The sequence below is a fragment of the Zootoca vivipara genome, chromosome 6 (assembly GCF_963506605.1).
Source record: "Zootoca vivipara chromosome 6, rZooViv1.1, whole genome shotgun sequence".
In the NCBI taxonomy this organism is placed as follows: Eukaryota; Metazoa; Chordata; class Lepidosauria; order Squamata; family Lacertidae; genus Zootoca; species Zootoca vivipara.
This window is the reverse complement of record NC_083281.1, coordinates 92,424,557-92,438,366: the sequence shown is the minus strand read 5'-3', so window position 1 is coordinate 92,438,366 and position 13,810 is coordinate 92,424,557. Positions and strand designations below refer to the sequence as shown.

The window sequence follows — 13,810 nt, the reverse complement described above, 5'->3', positions numbered from 1 at the left end:
GAGTGAAATCGACGCAGCCGGACTGCAGTCTGCACACAGTCTTACAACATGACCCTGCGTGTGTTTACTCACCAGATCCAATGTGCCCCCACCCAGACATCCACGCTTCCCCTCAACTCATAGCAGAAGAGGTAAACAGACTAAGAAGGCAGGCCTTGTGTGAGAAGGTTTGAAGAACACAGCGATCTTTCAGATTTCGTACGAAGCAGTATGCAGAACCTAAGAGGTGTGCGTGTCTAGTAGGGTTTGGAAGACTTAATTTCATTACATTAAGCTACATATGTCTGAGCAGAACGGGATCAGCAGTCTGCCCCTCAGGACTGGACTGCCTCCTGTCGTCACTTGGCCCAAACACTGCCACGTAAGACCTGCCCCACATTTGTAAGAGCTCAATATTTTAGTGTGGCAGCACGTACCCTCTGGAACTCCCTGCCTCTTGACATCAAGCAGGAGCCTTCACTGTGCATGTTTCGGTCCCCGCTAAAAACATTTTTGTTTAGACAGTCCTGTCCAGGTGTTTAGAAAATTGATGCAAGTTTTAATCCATTTTTAGCTTTTGGAAAAACCTACATTGTTATCAATTCTTCTTATTGATCATTTTATCTTTTTTGTAAACTGCTTCGAAGGTTGGTTGGTTTTTTTACAATCAAGCAATGTATAAATTATATGAAATAAAGAAAGAAAGAAATGCGTCAGACTTCAACATCTCTCCTGCTTCACCTCCACGAAGGCTTGGCCTTAACCCCCTAAGCCCACACTTCCAAATGGATAGAAATTTACTTATAAAAATATTTATATATCACTGCATTATAAAAAAGTCAAAAGCTGTTTACATACGTGTGTGTGAGAAATAAAAAAAAAATTAAGACCAGAGACCATCAACTAACCAATTTGGAAAGATGTTCTCTTAATTGCCCGCACAAGCCTGGCGGCATTGAAAAAGTTTTCAGCAGGTGTCTAAATCTTTTTTGCATTTGCCCACTCACAGCTTCCTAACCTTGCTTCTCTGGCCACTGCCACCCCCGCACCTCAAAATTTACACCACAGGGACACCAATTCCTCTCCCTTCCAAAAATGTAATCAACCCAACACCACAAACAGCAAGACGCCAAAGAGAACACAAAAGCGGAAGAGCCCTAACAGCTCAGTCCATCTAGTCCAGCATCCTTTTCACACAGTGGCTGACCAAGTCCCTGGGGGGAAACCAACAAGCAGGACCTGAGCACAAGAGCATCTCTTCCCTCCTGTGGCTCCCAGAAACTGGCATCCAGAAACATTGCTCCCTGGGACTGGGACAACTAGAGGCAGCCTACAGGAAGTTCACAAGCAGTTAAGGGGCATCCTGTAACATGGGTCTGCCAGCCAACTTTTCACTTTGCAAAAAGGGATGGGGAAAACTGTGGTCCTCCGACATCTGGAAGTCCAACAGCATCTCCAGCCCTGCCTTAGAAAATCTGCTTGCTTTCCAAAGAGATGTTAAAAAAATAAAATAAATCTATAAGCACAAGGAACAATCATAGACCAAACATACATACAAGAGAACTTCTATCTCTCTCTCTCTCGGTGTGTGTGTGTGTGTGTGTGTGTGTGTGTGTGTGTGAGAGAGAGAGAGAGAGAGAGAGAGAGAGAGAGAGAGAGAGAGAAGCGGACATGGAGCAATGGATTCAAACTACAAGAAAGAAGATTCCACCTAAACATTAGGAAGAACTTCCTGACAGTAAGAGCTGTTCGGCAGTGGAATTTGCTGCCAAGGAGTGTGGTGGAGTCTCCTTCTTTGGAGGTCTTTAAGCAGAGGCTTGACAGCCATCTGTCAGGAATGCTTTGGTGGTGTTTCCTGCTTGGCAGGGGATTGGACTGGATGGCCCTTGTGGTCTCTTCCAACTTATGATTCTATTCTATTCTATGAGAAGTTCTCTTGTATGTAAGTTTGGTCTATAATTATGAAAGTTCTCTCTCTCTCTCTCTCTCTCTCTCTCTCTCTCTGTGTGTGTGTGTGTGTGTGTGTGTGTGTGTGTGTGTGTGTGAGAGAGAGAGAGAGAGAGAGAGAGAGAGAGAGAGAGAGAGAGAGAGAGAGAGAGAGAGAGAGAACTTTGCAAAATGCAGAAACTGTGGCAAAACCTTTGTGCTGGTTATTCCATATAATGAACCATTATTAAGAAGAGGAGTGTTTGGTATTAAAGAGATTACCAATAAGTATGGTTCAGGAAACGTTCAGGGAATCCTTATCCTCCCGCATTTTTACGCAATTATTCAACACATCCTGGGCTGTTTTAAATTGTTCGCCAACAGTTGACATGGAAAACAACATCCTGCTCAGCAGATCGCCCCTTATATAAAAAGCCCACCCATTCACCATTTCAAAGCCCCATCAAGTTCCTGTTGCAGAAAGTTAATGGCAAACCAGGCAGCAGAGCTAATTAAAACCACAACTTCGAAATGCTTCAAATGAGACCCTGGAAGAAATTAAACATCGTCAAAAACTTTTCCTGCATTAAGTTAATATTTTCTCTGAGGAAAAAGGTAACTTTGTTCCAGTTCTTTAGAAAAACAACTGGAAAATGGAAATGAAATACAGTCGTTCTTAATTGTAGTCAAAGCACAACAAGAAAAAGCATGTCACAAGGAAGGCCCAAAGTTGACAAAGAAAGGGAATCCCACTCACAAGTCACTTATCTTTAGCGAGACCCCCGCTTTTTGTGTGCTCTTGAGTGTTTTGCTAGCTTAGAAAAGAAAAAAGGTTGCCAACTTTGACACACACACACACACACACACACACACACACACACACACACACACACACACAGTTCATTCCATTAACTCTTTTGTGGCCACATGCCCTTCACCACCCAAATGTTGCATTTGGACCGAGGACGAGGAGACCCAGTTTAACTCTCTGCTCAGCCATGAAATTCACTGTGGGGGGGCCAGCTTAGCCTAGTGGTTACTTCAAATCCATCTTTGCAGAATCACCAGTTGCTTAACAGCAGTTCGATACTCTACAGGCGCTGTCTGGCTTTTAAAAATAAAATAAAATTCACTGTGGCGTCTGCCTTGAACAAATCAGTCCCAGTCCCAGGAGTCCTGGTAGACCACAAACTTGACATGAGTCACTGTTGTGTGATGCAGCAGCTAAAAAAGCCAACGCAATTCTGGGCTGCATCAATAGGAGTATAGCGTCTAGATCAAGGGAAGCAATAGTACCACTGTATTCTGCTCTGGTCAGACCTCACCTGGAGTACTGTGTCCAGTTCTGGGCACCACAGTTCAAGAAGGATACTGACAAGCTGGAATGTGTCCAGAAGAGGGCAACCAAAATGGTCAAAGGCCTGGAAACGATGCCTTATGAGGAACGGCTTAGGGAGCTGGCTATGTTTAGCCTGGAGAAGAGAAGGTTAAGGGGTGATATGATAGCCATGTTCAAATATATAAAAGGCTGTCATATAGAGGAGGGAGAAAGGTTGTTTTCTGCTGCTCCAGAGAAGCGGACACTGAGCAATGGATTCAAACTACAAGAAAGAAGATTCCACCTAAACATTAGGAAGAACTTCCTGACAGTAAGAGCTGTTCGACAGTGGAATTTGCTGCCAAGAAGTGTGGTGGAGTCTCCTTCTTTGGAGGTCTTTAAGCAGAGGCTTGACCGCCAAATGTCAAGAATGCTTTGATTTGTGTTTCCTGCTTGCCAGGGGGTTGGACTGGATGGTCCTTGTGGTCTCTTCCAACTCTATGATTCACACAGGGTTGTTGTGAGGAATAAATGGGGGAGAGGGGATGAGCAGGTGCTCACCAAGTACTTCTATGAAAGAGTTGGATATAAATAAATAAAATACCCCAAACCACCACCACCTGACATTTTAAAATTCATTGTTTATTGTACTTGTGATTTCAAACCGAACAAAACACAGCTGTAAACAGTGGGAGAAGATAAGCTCACTAATGTTATTTTTAAAGGAACATGAGCTTAAGGCAAGGGAAAGAGGGATGTATTGCTGTCTAAGTGTTCCTGCTCTTAACTGTAGTGCTCGCTTTGCACAGATCAGTGACATAATATCATCTGCCAACAAGCGACTCCAGTTGTGGGGAAGAAGTATCACTGGATTGGAGGCTTCTAAAGCAGAGATTTCCATAGACAAGGCTCCAGTTTCTAGGAAAATCCAGGATTCTCTGCCACACATTCTGTAAGGACCAGCAGGATAATCTATTGACTCCAATTCCAATATTGGTATATGTGCTGCTTCTTTGTATATATTTTAAATTTTTACATCTGGATGTTTTATGATGACCTATACTTGTAACGAGGGACGCGGGTGGCGCTGTGGGTTAAACCACAGAGCCTAGGGCTTGCCGATCAGAAGGTCAGCGGTTGCTCGGTCCCAGCTCCTGCCCACCTAGCAGTTCCAAAGCACGAAGTGCAAGTAGATAAATAGGTACCAATCTGGCGGGAAGGTAAATGGCGTTTCCGGGTTCTGCTCTGGTTCGCCAGAAGCGGCTTAGTCGTGCTGGACACATGACCTGGAAACTGTACGCTGGCTCCCTTGGCCTATACAGCAAGATGAGCACTGCAACCCCAGAGTCGTCCGTGACTGGACCTAACGGTCAGGGGTCCCTTTACCTTTACCTATACTTGTAATGCCTAATAAAGGTTTGGTGAAGTACAGTAAGTAAGTAAGTCTGTTGACTCACTAGCATAGGTGGGCATTGTTTAAGTTCATGCAATCCTGGGAACTGGATCAGGGCTCATTGTGTACCTGGAAAGCAATTAATGAGCCATAACTAGACAGCTGTGATTTACAAGCTGATGAAACAGCCCCTTTGATTGTCCCAGGCTTCCACATAAAAAAGGACTCAGTTGCTCCTTTGGTTCTCCTCCTACACCTCTAGTCTGATTAATTAATTTAGTTAATTAGTTAGTTAGTTAGTATGCTGCCCTTCATCTAAAAATCACAGGGTAGTTCCCAACATAAAAATACAAAATGAAAACACAAAATACATAATGAATCAAAAGCCAGAGAATGTTAATAAGCCAAAGAAACATTTTTGCCTGCTGTCCCAAGGTATGTAATGAAGGCACTAGGCAATTCTCCTTGGGGAGAGCATGCCACAAACGGGGAGCCACAACAGAAAAGGCCCATTCTCGTATTGACACCCTACGGACATCTCACGGAGAAGGCATACAAAGAAGGGCCTTGGATGATGATCACAGGGTCCAGCAGATCGGTTCATATGGAAAGAGGTGGTCTTTGAGGTCTTGCTGTCCTAAGCCATTTAAGGCTTTATAGGTCAAAACCTATAAAAGACCCAGGTGGCGCTGTGGGTTAAACCACAGAGCCTAGGGCTTGCCGATCAGAAGGACCCCTGACCATTAGGTCCAGTCGTGACCGACTCTGGGGTTGCGCGCTCATCTCGCATTATTGGCCGAGGGGGCTGGCGTATAGCTTCCAGGTCATGCGGCCAGCATGACAAAGCTGCTTCTGGCAAACCAGAGCAGCACATGGAAACGCCGTCTACCTTCCCGCTGTAGCGGTTCCTATTTATCTACTTGCATTTTGACGTGCTTTCGAACTGCTAGGTTGGCAGGAGCTGGGACCAAGCAACGGGAGCTCACCCAGTCACAGGGATTCGAACCGCCGACCTTCTGATCAGCAAGCCCTAGGCTCAGTGGTTTAGCCCACAGCACCACCTGGGTCCCTTGTGCATTAGTTAAGAAGGTGCAAATTTTGGCAAGAGCCACCTGTACATCTGCAAGCATCAATAGCTTACAGCTGAGCTACTGGGCCCCAGCAGAGAGGGGCTGGATGAGGGTTCAGAAGCTTCATAATGTCTTAGAATTGCCTTTTTCTACAAGGCGGGGGGGATGGGGACGGGACAGCAACAGAGCAACACAGCTCAGTCTACTGGAGCGTCGCTTCGCTAATGTCTGTCCCGACATGAGGAACCGGCCTTGAGCCTCTTCCAAGAAGGCGGAAATCTTCCCCTCCAAGCTTGGAGATTTGCGGAGCCTCCTATAATTTTGCGCCTGCCATTCTGAAGTCAAATTGAACACCAGCCTAGAAAGGAGGCTTTATCCGGCTGCCAGGAGCGATATTTATAAGTTCACCTTCCAAGTGATTCACAAAATGCCTTTCAACAGGCTGCCGTGTAAATAACCAGGGGATGCATGAATTGGCCCCATACAAACCTCCAGAGCCGTTTTGCTTTGAACCTGGGCAAAAGCGTGAAGAAAAAACACACACAGAGAGAGACCCTAAGACATCCGGCTTTTTATGGTCCCACCATTCCAAGTAATGGATCATGTGAGACAGGTTCCCCCCGCCACACACTTCCACAAACACAGGTATTCTGCACAAGCCATATTTCTTAGATTTCAGTGCTTTCCAGAAAGGCAAGTGTTGACATGTAATCTCTTTCAATTCAATCCATTCATAAAATCTACTGACCATCCTATGAGGTGGGAGGGACAGACACAAGACAAGGAATAAAGAATAAAAATAATTCAGTGTCTTTAGATTTATTGGGCTATTGCACAAATTATGGAAGAAACAGCTGATCCAGCATATTCCACATAGCACTGTACCAGTGACGCCAGAATATTAGTGCAGGAATAGGGAGACCTGGGTTGGGGAAATCTCTGTATCTGCCTCGCCTAACCTGGTGCCCTTCAGAGGATTTGGCCCAGCCAGCACAGCCATATGATGCTGGGGTTGATGGGAGTCATACTCCAAATCCTCATTGGGCAACAACTTGGGGAAAGTCCCTAGGTGACCTTTTGGAGGCTCATCCTGGGATGTAGTTCAAGGTGGAAGCCCCAAGCCCTCTCAACCAGCAATGCTGAGGCCATCAGAGACATACCTGAAAGGGAGTTTCCATTCAAATTCCAAAAGCTTCCCAAAGGCTTCATAGCCTAAGACATAGATAGACCATGCAGTGTGAGAGGCGGAAGCCAGCGGGTGGCGGAAGAGAAGGGAAGAGAAGAGAGCCTGGAGCAACTATGCTGGAGATGTATGGCTGGGTGGGTCACTGGATCTTCACTGGATGCCTGAACTGGAAGCACTGCAAAGGCCAACCATTTGAAAGCTTGGGGTGCTACTCAGAGTTGACCCACTGAAATGAATGACTATGACTAAGGTCCATTTTACTAATGTTCCTGTAATATATATGAAGCTGGTTATCCTTGCATGCTGCCTTTCTGGGCAAAGCATTCAAATACATTAGCACATTGGATAAGTGAATGAATGAACGAACGAATGAAATAGTACACAAGGCTCGTCTAGGATTCTCAAGTCTGACAAGGAGGACAAGGGTTTGTCAAAGTAATTAGCTTCTGTCAAAGTAATTAGCAGCTGTTTTAAAGATGTAACATTCTGAATTGTTACAATTCCAGTCACAATTCAAGAATGGTAAAAAACAAAGCTATATCTATATATCCAAGTTACTTAACTGTTACGAAATCACAACACCCAAGTCTATTATTTATAGCCAAGCATGTTAGCAAGAGATTGAGTTGTTCTCTTGGCGAAAAGCCAAGAACCCAGACAGTTATAAATGCCATTGAAAAACCACACACCCCTCTATTAAAAGACAGGAGTCAGTTTAAGTGTGTTCATTTCAAAGGGCAGATTGAGCTGGATCCAAAACTGAGCATGTACACACCACTGCGAGACGAGGAAGCAAGCGCTTGCCGTTTGAACAGAGGAATGGCAGATGAATACCTGGAATATTTAACTAAGGCAAAATACAGCCAACTGATAATATTTAACCAGACACCTGACCAGCAGCTCCATCCCAAGAGACAGGGAGTACCCAGGTACTTTGTCAATAGCAGCTGAAACTATTCAGGATTTAGGCATCCTCTGTATGCACAGTTTTACTTCACCTTCTCAACTTGTAGGCACTTTGGAATTGTCCAAATCACTTTGTACATACAGTGGTGCCTCGCTAGACGAATGCCCTGTAAGACGAATTTTTCGCTTAACGAAGAGATTTTTCGAGTGGAGGTTGCCTCGCTAGACTAATTCGTTTTACGAAAAATTCGTCTAGCGAATCGCGGTTTCCCATAGGAATGCATTGGAATTCAATTAATGTGTTCCTATGGGCAAATTTTTCCCCCAATGCATTCCTATAGGATTCACTAGACGAATTTTTCGTTATACGAATTGACCCATGGAACGAATTAAATTCGTCTAGCGAGGCACCACTGTACTCAGAATTCAAGACCTGAATCACAGGACTCTGTTTGCTTATGAAAGGACTATGGAAAAACACCAGCAAGAGATCTTCAGATCACAACAGTTATTTGCCTTTGAATTCATTGAAAGTGATGCTAAGAACAGGCCAGAATCACACATTTGAATCGCAGAAAGTCTCTGTGGCACAGAGTGCCTTCCATCAGCTTCAGCTGGTGGACCAGCTGTGCTCCTATCTATAGTCTAAGATTTGTTGTCTATGCTCTGGTACCCTCTAGGTTAGATTACAACAACACACTATATGTAGGTCTGCCTCTGAAGATGGTTCAGAAACTTCAGGTGGTGCAGAATTTGGCAGCCAGGTTGCTTACTGGGGCAATACTTGGCGTTAACAAAGGATATTCAGTCACCGGATGTGCAACCATGTGCTTTTCATTAGAAACACAAACCACCTTCCAAAGCAGTGTGACTGTGCAAAACTGCTAGTGTAAAAGTAAAGAGAAGTTTGATTTTTTCCCCTCATCCTTGGATTTCCTCAGTGCTCCTCTGCCACAAACAACAGTTAAACCCGAAAGCCACATTCTCACTTGCCAGAGCAAGGGGAATCTGAATTTTGGAAGGTTCAGGGCAGACAAAAGAAGAAAGGACTCGTTCTCTCACAGTGTGTAGTTAGGAAAGTTGCTCCCACTTTATGTAGGGATGCCCACCAACTTGGGTGGCTTTAAAAGATAATTCGATTAAACCATGAAGGGGGATAAGGCCACCCATGGCTATGTTCTACCTCCAATGTAATGGGCAGCATGCCTCTGATTAATATACCTGTTGCTAGTAATTGCAGGTGAGAACCCTAACCCTAACCCTTCTAGGCTTCCCACTGAGACACCAGGATGCTCAACTAGATGGGCCATCTTGCTCCAGCTTCAGGGCTCTTCTGATGTGCCCAGTCTGCCAATTATCCTAAAGCTGAAAACTGGGTAAAGTCCAGAATAAAGGACCAACCCAAAGTGTAGCAAGCTAAAGAACTATCCGGCGATTCATCAGGTGAGCGCTCGAATGATGCAAGGAAAAGAAGCTCAATCGCTGTATAGGGTGAAGTTACTACTCCGTTGGCTTGCTATAGCAGACACAGCAGCACTCAACAGTCCAACACATAGAATGTGTGAATGTTAAGAGAACACAGGTGTAGTGACTATGTAATATTTTTTTTACTCTTTCTGGGAAGAGTCAGGTCCAAACTGATTTGAATTAGGCATGCTTAGGACAGTGAACTGTCAAAATGTCTTCCAGGTATGGTACCTCCGCAGGAAGTGTGGCAAATATCTAAATGGCCAAGAGTTTATGGGGAAACACGCACATGTTCAGAAGCACTTGCAGCTCAAAAGGGTCAAGAGGCATTGTTAGTGCCAAGGACAGACAGGTCTGCGATAAAGTATTTCACCCAGGGTAAAACAGAGTCACCCATTTTTACTACACAGCAAGACAGCTGCAGGCTGGGCTGTAAAGTCGCCTTTGGATTTTATAGCTTCACATAAAAAGAACAACTGGTCTGCATTCATCCAGCAGCAGATCTCTTGATCTTCTGCAAAGTGACACCTGGGGTGGTGTCTCTCCAAGGGCCACAAAGTTTGATACAGAGGGCAAGGCTAATGATCCTAAAGAAGCAGAACACGCCACACACCAGGACACTGCAACATAGTGGGAGTGCAAAAAAAAACACAGAATGTGGCACCACATTGAGAAGTCCACTTCCTTAGGGCCTAAGTTTTCATTTAAAAAGGAAAAACATGTTTCTAGTCCTTAGGGTTGCAAGGATGAAAGGGCGCTGAAAAAGATCACAGAGACGGGCACACAATCCTAAGCTATGGCTTGTTCTAACTATGGTTTGTTCAGTCCTAATTTGTGTCACAGATAAGGAAAACAAAACCACGGCTTGTTTCTCCCAAACTTGGTTCGTTTTCCAGCTGCTTTTGCTTCATGATTCTGCAGCTTGCTGAGCATTTGGTGTGTGGACAAACAAACTATGGTTAAGCAGGGCTGTTGGGTTCGGAAAACTCACAGCCCACTGGAACGGGTCCAGACAGACATAGAGACCATCCATGGCTTAGTGTTTGTTGCAACCAGAGCTCTGGGTGACATTATCTCCAAAAGGATATTGTAGAGCTGGACAATGTTCAGAAGAACCAAAATATTCAAGGGGGGTGGAGCAGCTCCCCCATGAGGAAAAGTTGCAGAATTTGGGACTATTCAGTTCAGAGAAAAGGTGAGCAAGAGGCAACATGATAGAAGTTTATAAAATTATGCATGGCATGGAGAAAGTGGATTGAGGAACATTTTCCTCCCTCTCTCATAACACTAGAATTCATGAACACCTAAAGAACCTGAATGTTGGAAGATTCAGGACAGACAAGAGAAAGGACTTCTTCACACAGCACATAATTTATGGAATTTGCTCCCACAGGAGGCAGTGATGGCCACCAACTTGGATGGCTGTAAAGGAGGGTTAGACAAATTCATGGAGGAGGAGAGGGTTAATGGTGGCTATGAGCCACAACGCCTATGGTCTGCCTCCATGGTCGGAGGCAGTAATGTTTCTGAACATTACCATCGGAGAGGAGAGAGGGCTCTTGGGCTCAGATCCTGCTTCTGGGCTTCCCAGAAGAGGCATCTGGTTGGCCACTGTGAGATCAGGATGCTTGGCTAGATGGGCCATTAGCCTGATCCAGCAAGTTCCTCTTATGCTCTTAGCTTTGGCCGAATTATACCGCATTACTGGCTCCAACGTATTTTTATTCTGCCAGCGCCCAGGAGAGGTTTGAGGAACTGTCTAGCCTACAGTGGCAAACTTCCCTCTCCAGCAGCATCACTTCAAAGACCCCAGGATTGCCCCCCCCCCGGTTGTGGTTTCAAGGGAGCAAGAAACCCATGTGCAGGATTCCCATACGTCTCATGCTTGTCTGCACGGAAGGAAAGAAGGGAGGAAGGAAGGAAAGATCCGCATAACGTGTGAAGCAGCCACATATGACACACCACACAGTGCTGGAAGCCCGTACATCCAGGACAGCAACGAGTAGACTTCCTCGTAAAGCACTGAAGTTATTATCACGCCAAACTCCTCTCTCTCTGCCTCCACAGCTGCAGAACATCCTCCTCTTCTCCCACAACTGCAAAGCATCATTAGCGAAGGCTGCCACCTGATTAGTAACAGACAGAAGCATTTCAGCAGAGATCCTGCCTCCTGTAAAGCTAAGCTGCCCTTTGATCTCAGGACCCGCTCACGCTCTGCATATCCCTCCATGGAAGCCACCCTAACAGCCCAGAGCCAATTTAATTCACTCCAGGAAGCATCTCATTGGAACAAGGCTGGCCATGTACACAGGTTTAATCTATAGAGGAAGGGCGATTTCTGTACACCACAAAAGCTCGGGGTTAATAGCCCAGTGGATTAGAGGATTGCAGAAGCAGATCCCGCTCTTAACCCCAGGGCACTGCAAGTTAAAAGGGAATCAGGCCAAGGGCTGAGGCTCCAGAGACAGAATAGCTGGTTCTGCGTCCAGCCTATAGCTGCTTAGTGATCTCTACATTCCTCCAGCACTAAGCAGCTTTCTCCAACCTGGTGCCCTCCAGATGATTTGGGCTTCCACTCTCATCAGCTCTAGCATCATACAGCTGTGCTGACGGGGGCTGATGGGGAAAGGCTGGCGCCGAGATCTCCCTTTGCAAAAAGCCTAGGAAGTTTTAAAAACCTACAGACAGAAACACCCAAAACCTACACCAAAGAAAAGAAAATGCAACTGCTTGAATATAGGCTAATAGAGAAAATACGTATCTAGGCAGAAGAGCAAAAGGAAGGCGATTTTTCCAAAGACAGTTTTGACAACAGCACATTTGGCAAAACTGGGGAGCAGGAACAAGAGGCTGAGCACCCCAAAAAGGAGGCTGCTGCTTCCTTTCCATTCTCAGTCAGCCATACTTAAAAAAACGACAGCTATGGGATGAAATCCACCACTGCCATGGTCCTCAGAGGTATGCATCAACCCTTTTGGGTTGATGCAGCAAGGAAATTATTAAGTTCTTCGTATTCTAAACTGGCGAAAGGCCTGAGAGCTCAATCTATCTACTGGAGAGAGATTGATGGGAGTCAGGTGGGGGTGGGCGGGGCGGGGGAGAACAAAAATACCTCCCCTTGGCACACACCCCTTCTCTCTCCCCTTTTCCTGCTGAAAATGAGGAGGGAGGTCCCGTCCCTTTCGACCCAGTATTACGATTCCTGCTGCAAAAGGAACAAAATGTTGCAAGGCTGGACCAGCTCTGCGTCATTACCTGTCCTCGAGACCAGAAAAACGAAGCTTAAACAGAAGAGTATAATTTTATAACAAGGCAGCTGTGTGGTCCATTCTTATCATGCCTTCCTGGAATGAGGAAAGGTTTTTGTTTTTTAAAATGAGCTGCCACCAGATACCACCTCCTTCCATTTTTGCCAGCAGTAAACCAGGTTAGCAATGCTGGGAGATAAGAGAATCCTTCTCCTTGGTTACATCAGCTGAAAATGGGAGCAGCTGGACAAGAGGTGACCTAAAAGTGGTTTAAATGAGAAACCCCAATCACAGAGACCCCTGGCAGCCACACCTCCTGCAGCCTCAGAAATTAATCAAAAGAAAGTTCCAATGTTAACTGCTGGGGAGGGGGAGACCGCCAAACGGCTGTACAGTATTTGTATTTATTTGTTTGCAAGGATTAGGGGAATTAAGAGTGAGCCTGCAGACAAGCTGGAGGAATCTGTGCCAGCAGGCAGCCACCACAGGGCAGAGGCAATGCAGTGCAGTGGTTAGTGTTGAGCTGGGAGAGGACCCTGCAGGAGTGAACAGCTGGCCAAATCCAAGCTTTCACACACAAGGCAGATTGCAGCCTTGGACCAAGAGGGACTCGTAAAGGTAAAGGTAAAGGGACCCCTGACTGTTAGGTCCAGTTGCGGACAACTCTGGGGTTGCGGCGCTCATCTTGCTTTACTGGCCGAGAGAGCCAGTGTACAGCTTCCGGGTCATGTGGCCAGTATGACTAAGCCGCTTCTGGCGAACCAGAGCAGCACACAGAAAACGCCATTTACCTTCCCGCTGGAGCGGCACCTATTTATCTACTTGCACTTTTTGGCGTGCTTTCAAACTGCTAGGTTGGCAGGAGCTGGGACCGAGCAATGGGAGCTCACCCCGTCGTGGCGATTCGAACTGCCAACCTTCTGATCGGCAAGCCCAGGGGTCAGCAACCTTTTTCAGCCGTGGGCCGGTCCACCGTCCCTCAGACCATGTGGTGGGCCGGACTATATATTTTTGGGGGTGGGGTGGGGGTGGGAATGAACGAATTCCTATGCCCCACAGATAACCCAGAGATGCATTTTAAATAAAAGCACACATTTGACTCATGTAAAACACCAGGCAGGCCCCACAAATAACCCAGAGGTGCATTTTAAATAAAAGGACACATTCTACTCATGTAAAAACACGCTGATTCCCGGACCGTCCACGGGCCGGATTGAGAAGGCGATTGGGCCACATGCAGCCCACGGGCTTTAGGTTGCCTACCCCTTGGCAAGCCCTAGACTCAGTGGTTTAGACCACAGCGCCACCCGCGTCCCA

General features: G+C 46.1%; 1 protein-coding gene across 1 annotated transcript in view; it reads right to left on the bottom strand.

The window, feature by feature from the left end:
- Positions 1–13,810, bottom strand: part of TGFA (transforming growth factor alpha) — a 48,610-nt gene that overhangs the window by 16,539 nt on the left and 18,261 nt on the right. The gene's annotated exons all lie outside the window — the stretch shown is intronic.